Source organism: Carlito syrichta, unplaced genomic scaffold (genome assembly GCF_000164805.1).
Source record: "Carlito syrichta isolate Samal-C Ts95f unplaced genomic scaffold, Tarsius_syrichta-2.0.1 Scaffold308857, whole genome shotgun sequence".
In the NCBI taxonomy this organism is placed as follows: Eukaryota; Metazoa; Chordata; class Mammalia; order Primates; family Tarsiidae; genus Carlito; species Carlito syrichta.
In genome coordinates, this window is record NW_007252953.1 from 295077 (window position 1) to 312554 (window position 17478).

Below are 17478 nucleotides of genomic sequence, written 5' to 3' on the forward strand. Positions count from 1 at the left end.
TTGTCTCATTTTCTCTCCTCAGGTTCCATTGGTTCTAGACTCCCTTCTGTCAGGGATTCTTATGGTGTCCACAACATGTCAGTTAGGATCGCTTTGGACTGCATGTGACAAAAAGCCAACTACAGAGTCATAACCAAGTCGGGCTTTAAAAAGTCCAAATATTGGCAGACCAGGGCAGATACTTCTGGAAGGCGTCAAGGGCCCTTCAGCCAGGATCCTTCTAGTTTCTTGCTCTGCTGTCCGGTGTGTTTTTTGCTTTCATGGTGCAGGTTGTGTACTATAGGCACAGAAATGATGTCTACATGCCAAAGAGGAAGAAGAAGGAAGAGAAAAGGGAAAGGGATGTATGCCAGTCAAAACTATCCCTTTTTATGAGATAAACAGTAGTTTCCTAGAATACCCTCCCTATGGACTTCAATGTTGTCACCAATCTGGGTCACATAGCCCCTCCTACCTACAAGAGAACCCAAGGAAGTGAACATTTTTAACTGGGCTCATCATCATCCTGAACAAATTTACATTCTCTTTGTAAAAAAGAAGGAGTCACCATTTGGTAAGCAATTAATTAATCAAGAATGTTTTAGGAGCACTTATCACATACAGGGAGTGGTGTAAGATCTCACATATATGAGAAAATGTGTCTTACACCTTTCTAGTCCACACTGAACAAAGTGTTACTTAACAAATATGTGTTGATTTAGGTTAAATGGAAACAAAGGCCAGATGGAGGAGGTATAATTTCATTCAGACTCTGAGAGCTAAGAGGAACTTAGAGGAACTTAAGGGAGGCTATTTCACCCTGGGACAATCATCTGAATCTTTAGGCTCAAGTTTTTTTCTATCAAATACACCAGACAAATGATATTTTTAAGTGTGATGCATTTTACCAGTTTTCTTAAGAAATTGTACATGAATGCAAATGAGAGTGACATTATCCCAAGGAAACCCTGGAATTCTCTTTGCTTAAATAAGTCCTTGACAAGTGTTAATATTTTAAATATTACCAATGACTGCGATTCTATTGATCATAATTTTAAAAAGTCTACTTCTAGTCGCTCTGGTCCCTTTCAGTTCCAAGGGGGCTGTGTCTGAGACATGCTTAAGTTTTACAATGACTTGTAGGGAAAATGTTTCCCTTTATAAAGAGCACCTCTCTGAGGCTTGGTTTCCTTCTCTGTCAAATAAGTGTAATGAATTGATCTCCTTCTAACTCTAAACTTTAAACTAGAACAAATGTCACCCATCCTAAACAGGGATGAAAGGGGCCAAATTGCAGCATCTGCCCCTCAATTGCTGCAGCTAGGCATGTGTACTTACGAACCCAGGGCTGGCTTCATGAACATGTAGGCTGTGCGGTCACATAGGACCCTACACTTTGTTAAATGCTTCATTGCCGCCATCTTGAAAATTCTAATGGTTTTTCTTTGGCATTGGACCCACAAATTAGACAGCTGCTGTTACAGCCCATTACAGGAGAATGATTAAGAACCCAGACATGGTCAGGCTTGGTAGCTCAGCCTGTAATCTCAGCACTTTGAGAGGCCAAGATGAGGAAGGATCACCAGAGCCCAGCAGGTTGATGCAGGGGTGGCCTTGAGATTGCCATGCACTTCAGCGTGGGTGACAGAATGAGACTCCAACTCAAAAAAAAAAAAAGCAAAAAACCCAGATATAGAGGTGGCATATCTGGCCCAAATCTCTGGCCTACTGCTTATTAGCTGAGTAATTTTCATAAATGATTTTATCTCTTTAAACCTCAGTTTTACCACATGTAAAGTTGTGATGATGATAACTGTATTAACATCAAAGGGTCATTGGAAGAATTAAAAATGGTGATATGTTAAAAAAATACTGTAAATATTGATTAAAATAAAAAAAAATACTGTGTACAGCACCTGAAGTATAGGAAGTACACACTAAATAATAGCAATTATGACTTTCTACATTTCATATACTGAATTAAATCAACAAAATATTTACTGAGCATCTACCATGTACCAGGTACTATCTGGCCCAACCTGAGATATGTTTGTGAATAAAATAGACCAATATACCCCCCTCGCAGAGGCTATGTTTTGCAGGGGTAGAAGAGAAACCTCACTGTAAGCACAAAGAATATAAGTAAACGTAGCTGGAGGTTAGAAGGAGGTAAGTGCAATTGATTAAAGAAAAAACAAGCAGGATAACGAGGTAAAGGAGATGGAGAGGGAAGCTCACAGCCTCAAATGAGAAGCGTCAATGAAAAGATAAGATTTGTGCAAAGACTTGAAGGAGGTCAGAGAACTTATCCAATGGATCTCTGGGGGAAGTATTCTAGAAAAGGCTCCTAAGTAGAGGAGGGTGATGCTGAAAGTCAGATCCTCCATTAAAAGTATATCCTTCCTAGCGAAAACCAGGGAAGTCCATCTCTCCCAGAACTCCCTCTCCACAGCACAGAGAAAATATTTTGAATTGGCAGTTGCTTAAACATTTTATAGAGTTGGAGGTTGCAACTAAACATTTGTATGAATTCATGTGACAACACCCAATTAGCAAAATATTTCATTTCCTTAAAGTGTAATTTTGAGAAATAAAGACAGAGACAGAACATCCTTACATATATTTCAAATAACCAAGAGTACAATTTCTTCTGAACTGACTAGCCCAAGATATGAACATTTGGGCCAGCACGGATGATGAAAGATCAAAGACCATAAAGGAACTGATGAAGAGAGAAGACCAAGACCAAAAACAATAGTGTTCCTCTCGGCCACACCTGGCAGCTTTTCATGGTGAAGAACTGTTAGAAATCACCAAAACTACCCCATATCCTTCTTTGTGCCATAGGTGGTAAGTTTTGCACAGTAAACAATTCAGAAAATTCCCTTGTTCCAGAAAAATCTTGGTGGTAATAGCCAATTCAACAGTTTGGCAAGATTCTGGTGTCTAGGTTGAGCAGAATAAGCAGGCAGTGAAGCATTAAACAAAGTGCAGCCGCGCTCGGTGGCTCAGTCTGTAATCCCCTGCCTTTGGGAGGCTGAGGTGAGTGAATTACCTGAGCCCGCGGGTTTGAGACCTGCCTGGGCAGGTGAGACCTCATCTCTACAATAAATCAAAAAATTAGCCGGGCGTGGTAGCATGCGCCTGTAGTTCCAGCTACTCGGAAGGCTGAGGTGGAAGGATCACCGGAGCCCAGCAGGTAGAGGCTGCAGTGGCCGGGAGCGGCCACTGCACTCCAGTCTGGGCGACAGAGTGAGACTCCAACTCAAAAAACAAAAACAAAAACAAAAACAAAGTGCAGGGTCCTATGTGATAGCACAGCCTACGTGTTCATGAAGCCAGCCCTGGGTTAGTAAGTATGCAAGCCCAGCAGTAGCAATTGAGGGACAGATGCTGCAGTTTAGCCCTTTCATCCCTGTTTCAGGGTGGAGGACATTTGTTCTAGTTTTAAGAATTAGAATTGTTCTAGTTTAGAATTAGGAGACTAATTCATCACATTCATTTGACAGAGGAGGAGACCGGGCATTTTCCCTTTAAGTCACTGTAAAACTTAAGCATGTCTCAGATGCAGCCCCCTTGAAATCAAAAGAGACCAGAGCAACTAGAAGTAGACATTTTGGGGGTGATCTGCTCTGCTCAAGGTATAATCAAGCAAATGACCCAAACTGGCAATTGCCACAAGATTCTGATGTCTAGGCTGGGCAGAATAAACAGGCAACCTCCTTTATAGAATAGATCCTAAATAAGATCTGTTGCTATGTGAGAGTGCTGAATTACCAAACAAAACAGAAGAAGATGGGGAAAAGAAGGAGAAGGAAAAGGAAGAGAAGGAAGAAAAAGGAGAAAAGAAAGAGAAAGAAGAGAACGAGAAGGAAGGGAGGGAGGGTAAGAAGGAGAAGAAAGAAAGGGAGAAAAAAGCTACATAAAAATGTTGAATTCCTATTCATACCATTTAACACTTGTGTGTGCCCTCAGAGAAATCTCCAGCTTTAAAAGAAAGAAGACCCACATGAGCAAATTGTCAGTCTACAATTTCTTAAAATATAATTTCAAACCAAAATATAATGTAGTCAACTTTGAATCTTTTACTGAACAAAAGTAAAAGAAACCATGAAGTGAGTGTTATTTAACATTCTAAGGGCAATATTCTTGAAACTCGCATATAGGATAATTAGATGTTCACAATAGAAATTTCAGCCTGGCGTGGTGATTCAGTCTCCGCAGTAAAATCTTAATAATTTAAATCCCACTAATGCACACAAGAACTAAGCTAAACTTTACCTTTGTACCATCTAGGAGGAAACAGATTGCTTAGCAAGTTAAATATGAATAAGGATTTAGGTAGGTTATTCAACTTATCAAGAAAGCAAAACACTCCTTAGTAACACCATTCACATTTAATATACTAATTACAGTAAAAATTGAAAATTGTACTGTTGTATATTACTGTATAAAACTTTACTTATTTTAAGTATGATATTGGGTAATTCAGACCACACGTTTTTATTTTAAATTAGTGAACTTTGTATCATTTTAGGCAGATTCTAGGTCTGCCTAAAACCCATACAAAAGAGAATAACTTTGTTTAGTAAGAGTTGTTCTTGAGTTCATACAAATGATTATTCTGTCTAATAATTTATTCTCAAGCTAATTTGCTCCTGGAATGAAATCTCAATTTTCCAACACATCTTTGAAAACAACTTCTAGAAGGCTGACATGAGGCAACTGTCAAGCTCCCACCTGAATTCTGGTTCCTTGGACATCTATAACTATTTTTAAGCAGCTTTGCATGTTTTTCACTAATAAATTATTTCTCCAGCTCCACCGTTGTGCTGCAATTCATCCACTTTACTAAGCACAGTCCACATGCAGGAATTTGTTCTTGTCATAAATCTGCTGTGCCGTTTGGTCTCCTCTGTGTGATACTGTCTGTGACACATTAAGGTGCCTTTCCTCTGCAGTGATACCCTTGTTCTCCACGCTCAGCCACCGGTCTTGTTCGAGCCAAGCTGTGGGGTTAATTGCCCACCTTTTCTCAGAAGCGAGTTAGCCCTTCTTAAACATCTTCCATGGTGGCTGAACTAGGGGAACACTCACCCTAACAGCAGCGCTCAAAGGGAAAGAGTAAAGGGAAGGAAATGACTGGTACTTCATTTTCACTGGGAATGAAAGGAAGTGGATGATGTATCCACAAGCTTAGTTGCTTCTTCAAATCTGTTAAAGGATAATTGAGGTGCACGAAATCCTCCTGGAAAGAAACGAGAGCGTATTGAGCTTTACTTGTTCCCCAAATCAAAGATACTCCCAGGCAAGAGAGTCTCTTCTCATGACAGTTACGTAAAAATACATCATGACCAAAATATATGGAGTGACAATATCATTAATCATCAGGGAAATGCAAACTAAAACCACAGTGAGATACTACTTCACAACCATTAAAATGGTTACTCTCAAAAAAAAACCCCAGGCCGGGCTCGGTGGCTCGGCCTGTAATCCCAGCGCTTTGGGAGGCCGAGGTGAGTGAATTGCCTGAGCCCACGGGTTCGAGATCTGCCTGGTCAACTTGGCGAGACCTCATCTCTATAATAAATTAAAAATTAGCCAAGCGTGGTAGTGCGCGCCTGTAGTTCCAGCTACTTGGAAGGCTGAGGCGGAAGGATCGCCAGAGCCCAGCAGGTCGAGGCTGCAGTGGCCGGGAGCAGACACTGCACTCCAGTCTGGGTGACAGAGTGAGACTCCAACTCAAAAAAAAAGCCCAAAAAACAATAACAAGTGCCGGTAAAGATGTAGAGAAACTGGAACCCTTGTGCATCACTGGTAGGAATATAAAATGGTGTGGCTGCTAAGGAAAACAGTATGGTAGTTCCTCAAAAAGTAAACATAGATATCATATGATCCAGCAATTCTACTTCTGAATATATACCCAAAAGAATTGAAAGTAGGATCTTCAACAAATGGGTGCATACCCATGTTCATAGCACCATTATACACATCAGTCAAAAGACAGAAAAAACAAACTTCCCATCAATAGATGATTGGATAAGCAAAAGTGTGATATAGCCACACAGTGGAATATTATTTAGACATAAAAAAAGAATGAAAATCTGACACATGCTACAATATAGATAAACCTTGAAGACATTATGCTAAGTGAAAGAAGTCAGACAAAAAGGACAAATACTGCATGACTGTTTATATGAGGTTCTAGAATAGTCAATTTCATAGAGACAGAAGGCAGAAGGGTTGTTGCCATTGATTGCAGGGAAGAGGAAAATGTGAGTTATTGTTTAATGGATACAGTGTTTCAGTTTGAGATGATGAAAAAGTTCTGGAGATTGACAGTGGTGATGCCTGCACAACAATGTTGATGTACTTTATGCCACTGAACTGCATACTTAAAAATAGTTAAAATGGTATTTTATGTTTTGTATATTTTACCATAATAACAAAAACAAAGTGCAAAGGACAAATGTAAGCAACAGAAAAGAGAGCGCTTCAGTAAGATTCAATCTTTTTGCAAAAAAGAAACACAAATCTTTTGCTTGCTTTTTAAAAGTCACACAAGCCCTTCATTCTTACTAGTGGAAAAATCTTACAGTGTATTTGTTGGATTAAATCATTTCATAAAATCAGATAAGAATGTTTAGAAATTCAGGCTATCAAAGGAAATCATATAATTTTACAGCTAACCAGGTAAAATGTTTAGTTTTGGGGGCATAGCCACGTCAGCTGTTTCCGCCGAGGAGAGTGGTACATGGATGGAACACCAGAGGGTGCTTCATCATGTGCCGAGCCTACTTGGGGCCAAGTCACTGCCAGAGGCACCAAACAGGAGTACGAGCCACCACAGAACATGCCACCACTGATGCCAAGAGAAGGCAGGGAGATTAGAGCCATGCCAAGGTCAAGGTGTACCCGGCCACGGTCCAGGCTTGTTAGGTGAGCACCCCTGGGCTGGACTTGTTATTTTTAACCACTTGTGCCCTGCCTTCTTTGCGGCTGCCTATTGTCTATTTTAAAGACACCAGTTCAGTTGGTGTTTGTCAAATCAGGTGAAAGCAAATTAAACTTATCTTTGTTTTCTAAAAATAATAACTTTTAAAACTATGAAAGAAAATTAAACTTCTTGGTAACAACTCTCATCAAGAACTTCTATCGTTGAAAATATCCACAGTGGCATTAGTCAGAAAGAGGAAGCTTTCAAGTAGGATGATTCATTTATTTTATGCAGAAAACTGTAGTGTGTTGCATAACACCAGTCTAGAACGAGTTTTTTCTTGTTTGAAGAACATGTAGTTCTACCTTCATGATGCAAAAACAAGGACCAGTTTATATATTGTCTCAGACCTCTCTATGGCAAACTGAGTAATTGAGATGGAAAGTCTTTACATGGTTATGTTTGGGTCTAAGAAACTAATAGACTTTAAAAATATATATTGGCATGACAATAGCCCAACAAGATTGGAGCAATTACTTTTGGTGACTAATAGTACTGTCTTCTATTGGATGATTTTTCGAGTTTTCATTAGTGGCCTCAGCAAACTTAAATGATTCTTCCTACGTGGGATGAGCAACTGAATTTCACACTCAGCTTTCTGTCAACATCTAAATCAGGATCAAGATTGGATTATTACTTCCATTTCCATTTAAACCTCTGGCTCACGGAGATTTTTGCTGTTTTTGCAGAAATGTAAATGACCAACACTTTTTAAAAAGCAAAAAAAAAACTTGACGAAATTTCATTCTGTCTGTTCTCTTTCTTTAAAAAAACACTTTGAATAATGGTGACAAAGGTGTAGGCCTCAATGTTTGTTCTCTGATGTTCTTATAGATGTTCATTTTAAACCTAGCCCTAACACTACTGAGGCCTTCTGTTTCTAGAAATACTGTAAATAAGCTACTCTGGATGACCTACCCTCTGAAATAACTCACAGTGTTGGACAGGGTTTTTAAAAAAAATCATTGAAAATGCATCACTGAACTGGCAATGAAGAAAGGAATCCACAGAGGCCAAACATAAACCGAAGGGAGGAATGTAGAGGTATCAGCAAGCACTCAAGCTGGCTTTCACCCTAGGAGCAGGGGCCGAGTTCTGGCAACTTGAAGCTTCTGCTTTGATAGATGTGTGGTGTGCAGAGACAATAATAATAATAATAATAATAATAATAACAAAGACATGAGCCCACCCAAAGTGGGAATCTAATAAGAGACACTGCATAAAGTCAGGACTACACTCATTGTAAGGGTCTACCAAAAATAACCTGCCTTACAGATGGAAACTACAGGGGAAAATCCTGCTCCCAGTTAGCACTGGGTGGAAAGGAGAAAATTCTACTTCAGTTATGTCCGCAAGCTGACTCTTTTGCAGATTTGCTGCCCAAGTCACCTTACCCATGTTGTTCTACAAACTTCAAACTAATAATTTATTTTAAAGCTTCATGGATTGGTAACATCCCCAGTAGCCTAGAAGAAGTCAGTACAAACACTTGCTAAATAAACCATATTAAATTAAATGAATAAATCATATTAAATCAATCCTCAAAGAATTACCACTAATAAAGCATGACTTTCTACTAAAAAGCATGAATTTACAGTCATACACACACTAAAGTAAATAGCCCACCATGTGCAAGAACTAGCAAAAATAGCACACAGCAAAACCAAACTCACAATAATTTTAGAATTGGACAAAAACTAAAAATTGAGTATGATTTAGTATTTTGAAGATATAAAAAAGGAGATCTGAAGTATGAGTAAGGGATAGTAAAAATAATAGAGTTTGGAAAGGGAAAGAAACATCTATTTTACTCATAAAAATATAATAAGTAAAATGTAAAGTTTAAAGGACTCACTAATAGTGGATTAGACCCCGTTTAAGAAAGAAATTAGTGAACTGGGAGACTGATTTGGAGAAAGTACTCAAAAAGAGATGAAAAATATTTAAGATTAATAAGAGTCCTAGAGACTAAAGTGAGGAGATCTCATATGCATTTAGTTGCAATTTATTAACAGAATAGAGACACAATTTCCAAAATTGATGCTGAATATAGATACCAGTCTTTAGATTAAAAAATCCAAACAAGGTATGGTGGTATCTGCTTAAAAATAATAACTGTTGACTGAGTACTATGTGCCAGGCACTGTAACAGAATTTGGGCATACAAATTATTTTTGTAATACTCATGCAATGTTCTCTCTCCAAGCCCTGTTCTATTCAATGGAAATACTTTATCCAGTTGCATCCACATCAGCTCAGTCCATTTGAGTGACTTCTCAATTAATTCAGACATGTAACTCGGTCACTTTCAGGTTGAAAATTTCCCCCTTGCTTGTTCCCCAGTCCTTCTCTCCCAGAGGTGAGGAGTTGCTGGCTTCTGTAACTAAGTCAGAAGTTTTTAACCACGGCTGCCCATTAAAATTGGCTAAGGTGCTTTTGAAAACCACCAAAGCCCAGATATTTTGATCTCAAAGGTTTGGAGTGGAACCCAGGCATCTGTATTTTAAACATTCCACAAGGCTGAGAATCCCTGACCTAAGCCCTATGAGGGCTTTCTACTACAGGGCCACCTTATCATGTCTAGTTCTCATTCCTGAAGGGGACCAGAAGTCTTCTCATACTTTAAAGAGCACACAAGCTACCTGGAATATTTTTGAACTGTAGACTGTGGCCAGGCACAGTGGCTCACACCTCCCAACCTCTAATCCCAGATTTGGGGAGGCTGAGGTAGGAGGATTGTCTGAGCCCAGGGGTTCAAGACCAGCCTGGGCAATTTGGCAGGCTTTGTCCCTAAAAAAAAAAAAAAATTAGCCAGACATGGTGGTGCACCTGTGGTTCCAGCTACTTGAAATGCTGAGGCAGAAGGATCACCTGAGTCCAGCAGGTCAAGGCTGTGGTGGCTGTGATCATATCACTGCACACTAGCCTGGGTGACAGAGACTCTGACTCTAGTAAATAAGCAAAAATACACATTAAAAAATAAAACTGGCTGGGCTTGGTGGCTCAGCCTGTAATCCCGCGCCTTGGGAGGCCGAGGTGAGTGAATTGCCTGAACCCGCGGGTTCGAGACCTGCCTGGGCAACTTGGCGAGACCTCATCTCTACAATAAAAATCAAAAAAATTAGCCAGGCATGGTAGCTCGCGCCTGTAGTTCCAGCTACTTGGAAGACTGAGGCAGAAGGATCGCCGGAGCCCAGCAGGTCGAGGCTGCGGTGGACGGGAGCGGCCACTGCACTCCAGTCTGGGCGACTGAGTGAGACTCCAACTGAAAAAAAATAAAAATAAAAATAAATAAATAAGTAAAACTGTAGATTCTGAAACAGAAGGCCTGGGGTGGGACCCAAGATTCTGCATTTCCAACACATGTCCAGATGCTGCTGATGCTGCTAGTCTGGGAACCACGCCCACAGTAAGTAGCAAGGGTATACAGAACAAACTGAATCAGTGATGCCCAATTTGACTCTATGGCAAAATTACATGGAGAGTGTCCTAGTCAGCCCAGGCCGCCATAACAAAGTACCATAGATTGGGTGGCTTATAAACAACAGAAAATTCTTTTTCACAATTCTGGAGTTGAAAGTCCGAGATCAGGGTATCAGCATGGTCAAGTTCTAGGGAGGGCCCTCTTCTGGGTTGTAATTGCCCAACTTCTCCTTGTATTCCTATGCGACAGAAAGAGAGTGAGCTAGATCTTTCTTATTAGGGCACTAATCCCATCAGGTGGGATGGACCCTCGTGATCTAACTACATCCCAAGGGCTCTATCCCCAAGCGTCATCACATTAGCATTAGGGTTTCAACATATGAATGTGGGGGTCCATCTCAGGGAGCTTTAAAACACATTACAGTCATCTCTAAGTATACTCGGGATCGGTTCCTGAAAAACCCCACCCACTTACACCAAAAGCTGGGTATATTCAAGTCCCACAGTTGGCCCTGGAGAACCCCTGAAGGGAGCTCTCCCTAATCACTAGTTTTGTATTCAAGAAATAGTGTATTTTTCATCCACTGGATTGAAAAAAAAATTCCATGCGTAAGTTCAAACTCATGTTCTTCAAGGGTCAACTGTAATACTCCAGATATCCAGGTCAGAGATTCTGATTAATTGGATTGGAGGGTGGCTCAGACATTGGGAATTTTAGCAGCCCTCAAAATTGAGAACCCCTGCCATAAATGATGACATAGGCAATCTATTGATGTCAACTGTTTCTCCTCAGCTCTCTGGTCCTGGATATCTGGTCAGATGGCAGCTGCCCAGTCTTAAGATCCCCAGCAGACCCAGGACTTCCTCCCTTGTTTTCTCTCTCTCACACTCAGCTAACTTCTTCTTCCCACTGGGGACCCTGGGAATTTTGATACATATGGCAGTCCCCACCTGTTCATTGGGAGATACAGAAGCCTCAGGGCAGGCACCAGTCACTCATCCTGGCCTTCACTGATCCTTTGGCCAAAGGCCTCTGGAGCTTTGCAGTGGACCTGTGGGGTAGGAGACGTCTCTACTTTCAGATCCCCCAAACTTCACATAAAAGAGGCTCCTGGGGCCTTTTCCTGCCCTTTCAGACTTGCGCCTGGCAAGACAAGGGGAACCCATGTCTAAGCTTTTGCTCTTCAGATCAGAGAGAGGGTTCTCTATCTTGCCTGGGTTCCTGAAGAAATTACTAGCCAGGGAAGTGGGATTGACATGACTGATCTAACCTACTCAGGGTCCGCAAAACGTATTGCTCTTCCACTGTGAATGAGAAGTGGGGTGGAACTGAGGAATCAACCACAGTGTTCACCATAGGGGTGGAGGTGCCAGTAGAGATTGAGATGCATCATTATTGTCTAAAGGAAGTGACCGTTGTCACATTTTTCCAGTCAGTGCTGATATTGGAAGTGTTTTTTTATGAATGCAAAAAATATCTACATCAAATGTCTATGCCACAGGTACCTCTCAATGCCACACAACAGAAGAACAAAAGTTATAGCCACAATTTTGTTACTGTTATTATGCCTGGGGACCCAGAAACGAAGTACCCCTTTATTAATCGATGCAGAATAGCATAAACCTAAGACACTGCTCCTGGGAAATGGATATCTCCTGCTTCCCCCGATTCCTCCAACTCCCTTTGGATTTTAAATCTGGGGCAAAGCATGCTAGTTGAGTTCAGGGAGAAGGCTCAAGAAAGCAAGCCAACTCTGCAGAGAAAGTTACTAACCGTTACATGCAAGGAGGACAGAGAAAATAAATAGAATGAATGGACATGGCTGAGATGTCTCAAGGAGTCAGTCCTTCCCTAGGTCTAAGACAGGAAATATAGAGTAAGAAGGTAGAACTTGTACATCTGCACACGAACACCACCCATCGGTAAAATGCAGCCCAATGAAACCCAAATACACTCAGTAATATTAACAATCTCTCTTCCCTTATGGGTGGACAAATGAAGTCCTGGTAATAGAAGTTCCCCTTCTTTTGGCTGGGTGTGGTGGCTCAAGCCTATAATCCTAGCACTTTGGGAGGCCAAGTGCCTGTGTCCACAGGTTTGAGACCAGCCTGGGTAACATGGTGAGACCTTGTCTCTACAATAAATCAAAAAATTGGCTGTCACCCAGGCTGGAGTGCAGTGGCACACTCACGGCCACGCCAGCATCGACCTGCTGGGCTCAGTGATCCTTCTGCCCCAGGCTTCCAAGTAGCCAGAACTACAGGCGCGCACACCACGTCCAGCTAATTTTTGATTTATTGTAGAGATGAGGTCTCACCAAATTGCCTGGACTGGTCTTGAACCCAAAAGCTCAGGTAATTCACTTGTCTCAGCCTCCAAAAGTGCTGAGCCACCAAGCCCGGCCAGGCCTCCTATGTTAACATCTACCTCTGTGCCCGGGGAATTTCTACACTGCCTAGAATGATAAAACATTCCATGGGAGAGGCTCTGGACATAGTTTTGCGGGTGCAGGATTGGTAGAGCAAGAACTCAGGTTCATCCTAGTCTTCACCTTTGCTCATGCAGTCTGTTACCATGATTGCAAAAACCCTCACAAACCACAGGTGAAACTTCAGGCAACAGCCAAGACCATGTTTGTATTCTTTGTTTTCTCCCTTACATAAAAGAAGAAGTGAGAGTATTTCTTCCTACTGGAGTGGTAACAATGAAAACCTGGCTTCATCATCTCCCAAGGAGAGATGAGTACACATAAGTCTCTTTTCAAGAAAACAGAAATTATCCCAAGAAGTCCACAGAGTGCAAAGCATGCAAATGGATAATAGCAATCATAGAAGTCAAGTCTTCCAAGAAAATTGGATTTTAATCACTGCTTTGTGATGCTGGCATAGCAATCTGAGATCAGGGAGGAACCCACCATATACCAGAGGACCTAAAGCTAGAGAGAGTCATCATTTCTGCTCAGTTACCTTCTGTGAGTTCACACAAAGAATTGTGTTTCATTTTTATGCTTCACAGAAACTCTCAGAAAAGATGGATTTCTTAAAACAACAACAACAACAAAATCTCTCCCTCATAAAAAGCCCTTTCACATAAGCAAGGCTTTTATTTCAGCTTTTACAATTTTCTTTGCCCCTCTGTGCTTTGTCCTGAAATCTAACAAAGCCAAGATTTGGATCTTGTATAATTCATGGCATGTGATATTTTTGGCCCTTGAAATTTCTTTAGAAAAAGAAAGTGATTATACAGTTGAGTTCTGTGGCATAGGGCAGCGCCTTTATTTTTCTATGAAAGCTGAGGATTTAGACTCTTCCCCATAAAGTCAGGTGCCTGTATCATACTGTCTCAGAGTAAAGTCAAACAAAGAAATACAATTAAGTGTCACTTTTTTGTTCAACTAACTAGGTGAGTCCAGACTAAAGAAATAAAAAGTTTGAGTTATGTACTTTAAAGAAATTCAATTTTATTGCTTTCAAGTGTATATAAACTCAAATTAGGCTAATCAAGTAGTGTCAGATAACGGTCCTTTGAGGATTTTCTTTAGCAAATAAACAAGGACGAAGTGTAATGATCACAGTTCACAGACTAATTAATATTATCCAATACCACTAATTTATTATTATGACACTGATGCCACTGGCTTATTGTTAACTCATCAATACTCCTGGCTTATTTTTTTATCTCACAACAATCCTGCTTCTATAGCAGACTTCTCAAGTTTGTTCATTTGAGCAATTGTAAAATTTTCCATTTAATCTTTTTTTACACTTTCAGTTTGCTTAATAAATCTTGATTTCAACTTCAACAGTTTATAGTCAAGGTTTAGAGGGAAACCAAACATAAGATGGGTCTATGACTAAATGATCTTTAACTCTGATCTGATGGTTTCCTTCAATTAATGTGATTTAGTAGGGGAAAAATTTAAAAGAAGACCTGGGTCGGAGTCAAATTATTTACCCTCCCTGATCTTATTTTTTCCTCAGATTGGGATACATACCTCAAAATATTGTGTCGGATGAAATTTGTTTTAAGTATGTGAGTATTTTGCTTATTATTATGTTGCTATTATTATAGGTATCATAATTATTTCAAATTCAGGATTAATGGAACCCAAGTTAATGATTTTTTTTAATGTATGAAAATAACTTTTCCAGTAAGATGTTTTCCCAGAGTGAATCACTCCTTTTGATAAGAAAGGTTGGTGGGAAGTCTCCTACCTTTTTCAGGCCTCTAGAGTGCTACCCTGTTTGCTAAGTATCGCCTGTGGTTTAGAAAAACAAACCTCTCCTCAGAGATCTAAATTAAAGTCTGCCTCCTCCAAGAAGCCTGCTGTGATAACCTCATTTAAGTTATTTCTTTGCCTCTCCTAAATGACTAGTGTCTGTGATTGTATGAATACAGCAGTCCTGACAATGATGTTTTGACTTTATGTGGTGCAAAAGCAATACACATTCAGTAGAAACCATACTTCGAATTTTGAATTCTGATATTTTCCCAGGCTAGAGATATGTGGTATGAAACTCTCTCACAATCCTGGGCGGTGGCAGTGAGCACAGCTCCCAGTCAGCCACAGTACAAGCGTGAACACCTGATACTCTACAGTGGACTGTGTTGCCAGATGATTTTGCCCAATTGTGGGCTAATCAATGTCCGAGCACATTTTAGGTAGGCTAGGCTAAGCTATTATGTTCAATAATGCTGGGTATATTAAAGCCCTTTTCAACTTAAGATATTTTCAATATCCGATAGTTTCATCAGGACATGACCCATCTTGAGTCAAGGAGTGTCTATGCAGAAAACCCTCTAAGGTCAAGACTCTGTGCTGGGTGCTGAGGTGGGAATTAGGTGATTTTGGAATCCAAGAGAGGGTTAAAGGACAGATCCAACAGAGAACTTATCCAGTCTCAGGAATTCATAAGCTATTGAGGGTCACACACCGGACATTTATACTCTAGGAGGCAAGTAGTGATAAATGCAAAATAGAAATATAAAATGTCGAGTGCTCAGAAAGAAAAGATTTGTTCTGATTGGGCATGTCCAGGAAGGCTACTTAGAGGAGATGAGATTCTAGCTGAGTCTTGAAAGGTGTATCTGATCAGGGGAAGAAGTTCAATCTATGGCTAGCTCCAAGCTGCTGAGCTCTGGGGCAGGATTGCAAGATACAGGATTGCTAGATGAAGAAAGCTGGATCATGGGGCATCTGATGAGATGGACTGTTGAAGTAGGCAGACATCTGCATCCCTAAACCAAAGTGTGCAAAATATCACTGCTCTTTACTCTGCTTAAATCAACTTAACCTAGACTCTGAGCAGATGGAAGTACCATCTCGGCCAAGACGGGCTGCCGTTCCTGACCCTAGGAGTGCAGGGTGCTTGTGGGAACCACAGAAAATGGGGCAGAGGCCTCTATGCTCCAGCAACCATTGAAGTCTTCTGTGTCGAAGCTTCAGTGAGAATGTGAATGCTTGCTACTTTCAGGCCTCTTTGCCCTAGTTGAGCACCCCAGAGCTGATGGTCAGCCTTTCTGGGCCTACCTAGAAGCCCTTTCCCTCAGCGGCCCTTCACTTCCTGGGACTTGACCCAAGAGGCAGCCACTCCCAGAACTTCTACTTCCTCTCCACTTTGGGGAAATCACTGCCTCTCCCCTCCTGCTACTATCTAAGACAGTCCTTTCATCTTCCTCCTTCCTCAGGGACTCCTAAAATAGTTGCATTAGTCCATTCGGGCCGCTATACCACACACTAGGCAGAATACCACACACTAGGCGGTTTAAACAACAGACATTTATTTCTCACAGTTCTGGAGGCTGAGGTCTTTAAGACCAAGGTACCAGCTGACTCCATTCTTGGCAAAGGCTTTCTTCCTAGCTTGTAGATAGCAACGTTCCTACTGCATGCTTATGTGGCCTTTCATGGGTGGAGAGAGAAAGCTCTCAAGTCTCTTTCTTTTCTTATAAGGGAACTAATCCCATCATAAACATCCCACCTTCATGAGAACCTAATTATCTGCCAAAGGCTCCATTTCTGATGTCTTCACATTGAGGGTCACAGATCAAATACATGAATCTGGAGGAAACACAAACATTCAGTCCATAATAACAATGTATGCAATAAACATAAGTTTTTATAAATGGCAAGAATGCTGTCAGCTCTGCACAGCAGAAAATGGGAAGAGCTCAACTCTGTTTGAAATGGATGGAAGAGTGAAAATACAGAAAACAAAACTCAAGGTAATAATATCTCAAGAAAGAAATTGGCCACGTGTTTTATAGCTTTTCTCATGGTTGCATTTTACTGTTCTTTACCTTTTTCTTTGGATAAAATGTTCAGCCCAACTGTATTATATATACCTTGAGGCCAATAAGTCTGTCTTACATCTTTTTATCCTCGGTGGCACTTAAACAAGCTGTATGATCAGAGAAAACACTTAAGACTATTTGTCAAGTGACAAAAAATGAATGTTCTCTTCATCCTAAGTGAACTGACTCAGAAAACCAAACACCGCATGTTGACACTCATATGTGGGAGCTAAATGATCATAAAGATGGAAAAATAGACACTGGGGACACCAGTAAGGGGAGGGAGGGAAATTGGAGTTCAGAAATTTCCTATGGGGCACAGTGTTCACCATATGGGAAATGGGCCACCTGAGACCCAATCCCTTCCACTACACAATATGTTTATGTAATGAACATGCGTGTGTACCCTGAATCTAAAATAAAAATGGAAAAAAATTAAAAATATGTTCTTAAAAAAGAATGTCCTCCAAGATTGCCCAGCATATTACCAAGGGCTGACCCTGTGTGGAGAGGAGTCTATGGCTACTGGTGATATGATATTCCTAGCCTTTGTCCCAGCACACATAAGATACACATGCACACATACTCCTCAAGGGATGCATCAATAAATAAGGACTTCAAACTCACAGGAGACTTTCTTATTTTCTCTACTTTCCTTTTTAGCATTTGTTAGGTGATAGAGAAATTGGCACTTATTATCACTGCAAAAACTTAATGTGCTGTGTGGCTTTCACACAGGCAACTCACCCAAAAGAAGAGTTGTCAAATTTTTTTTTTTTTTTTT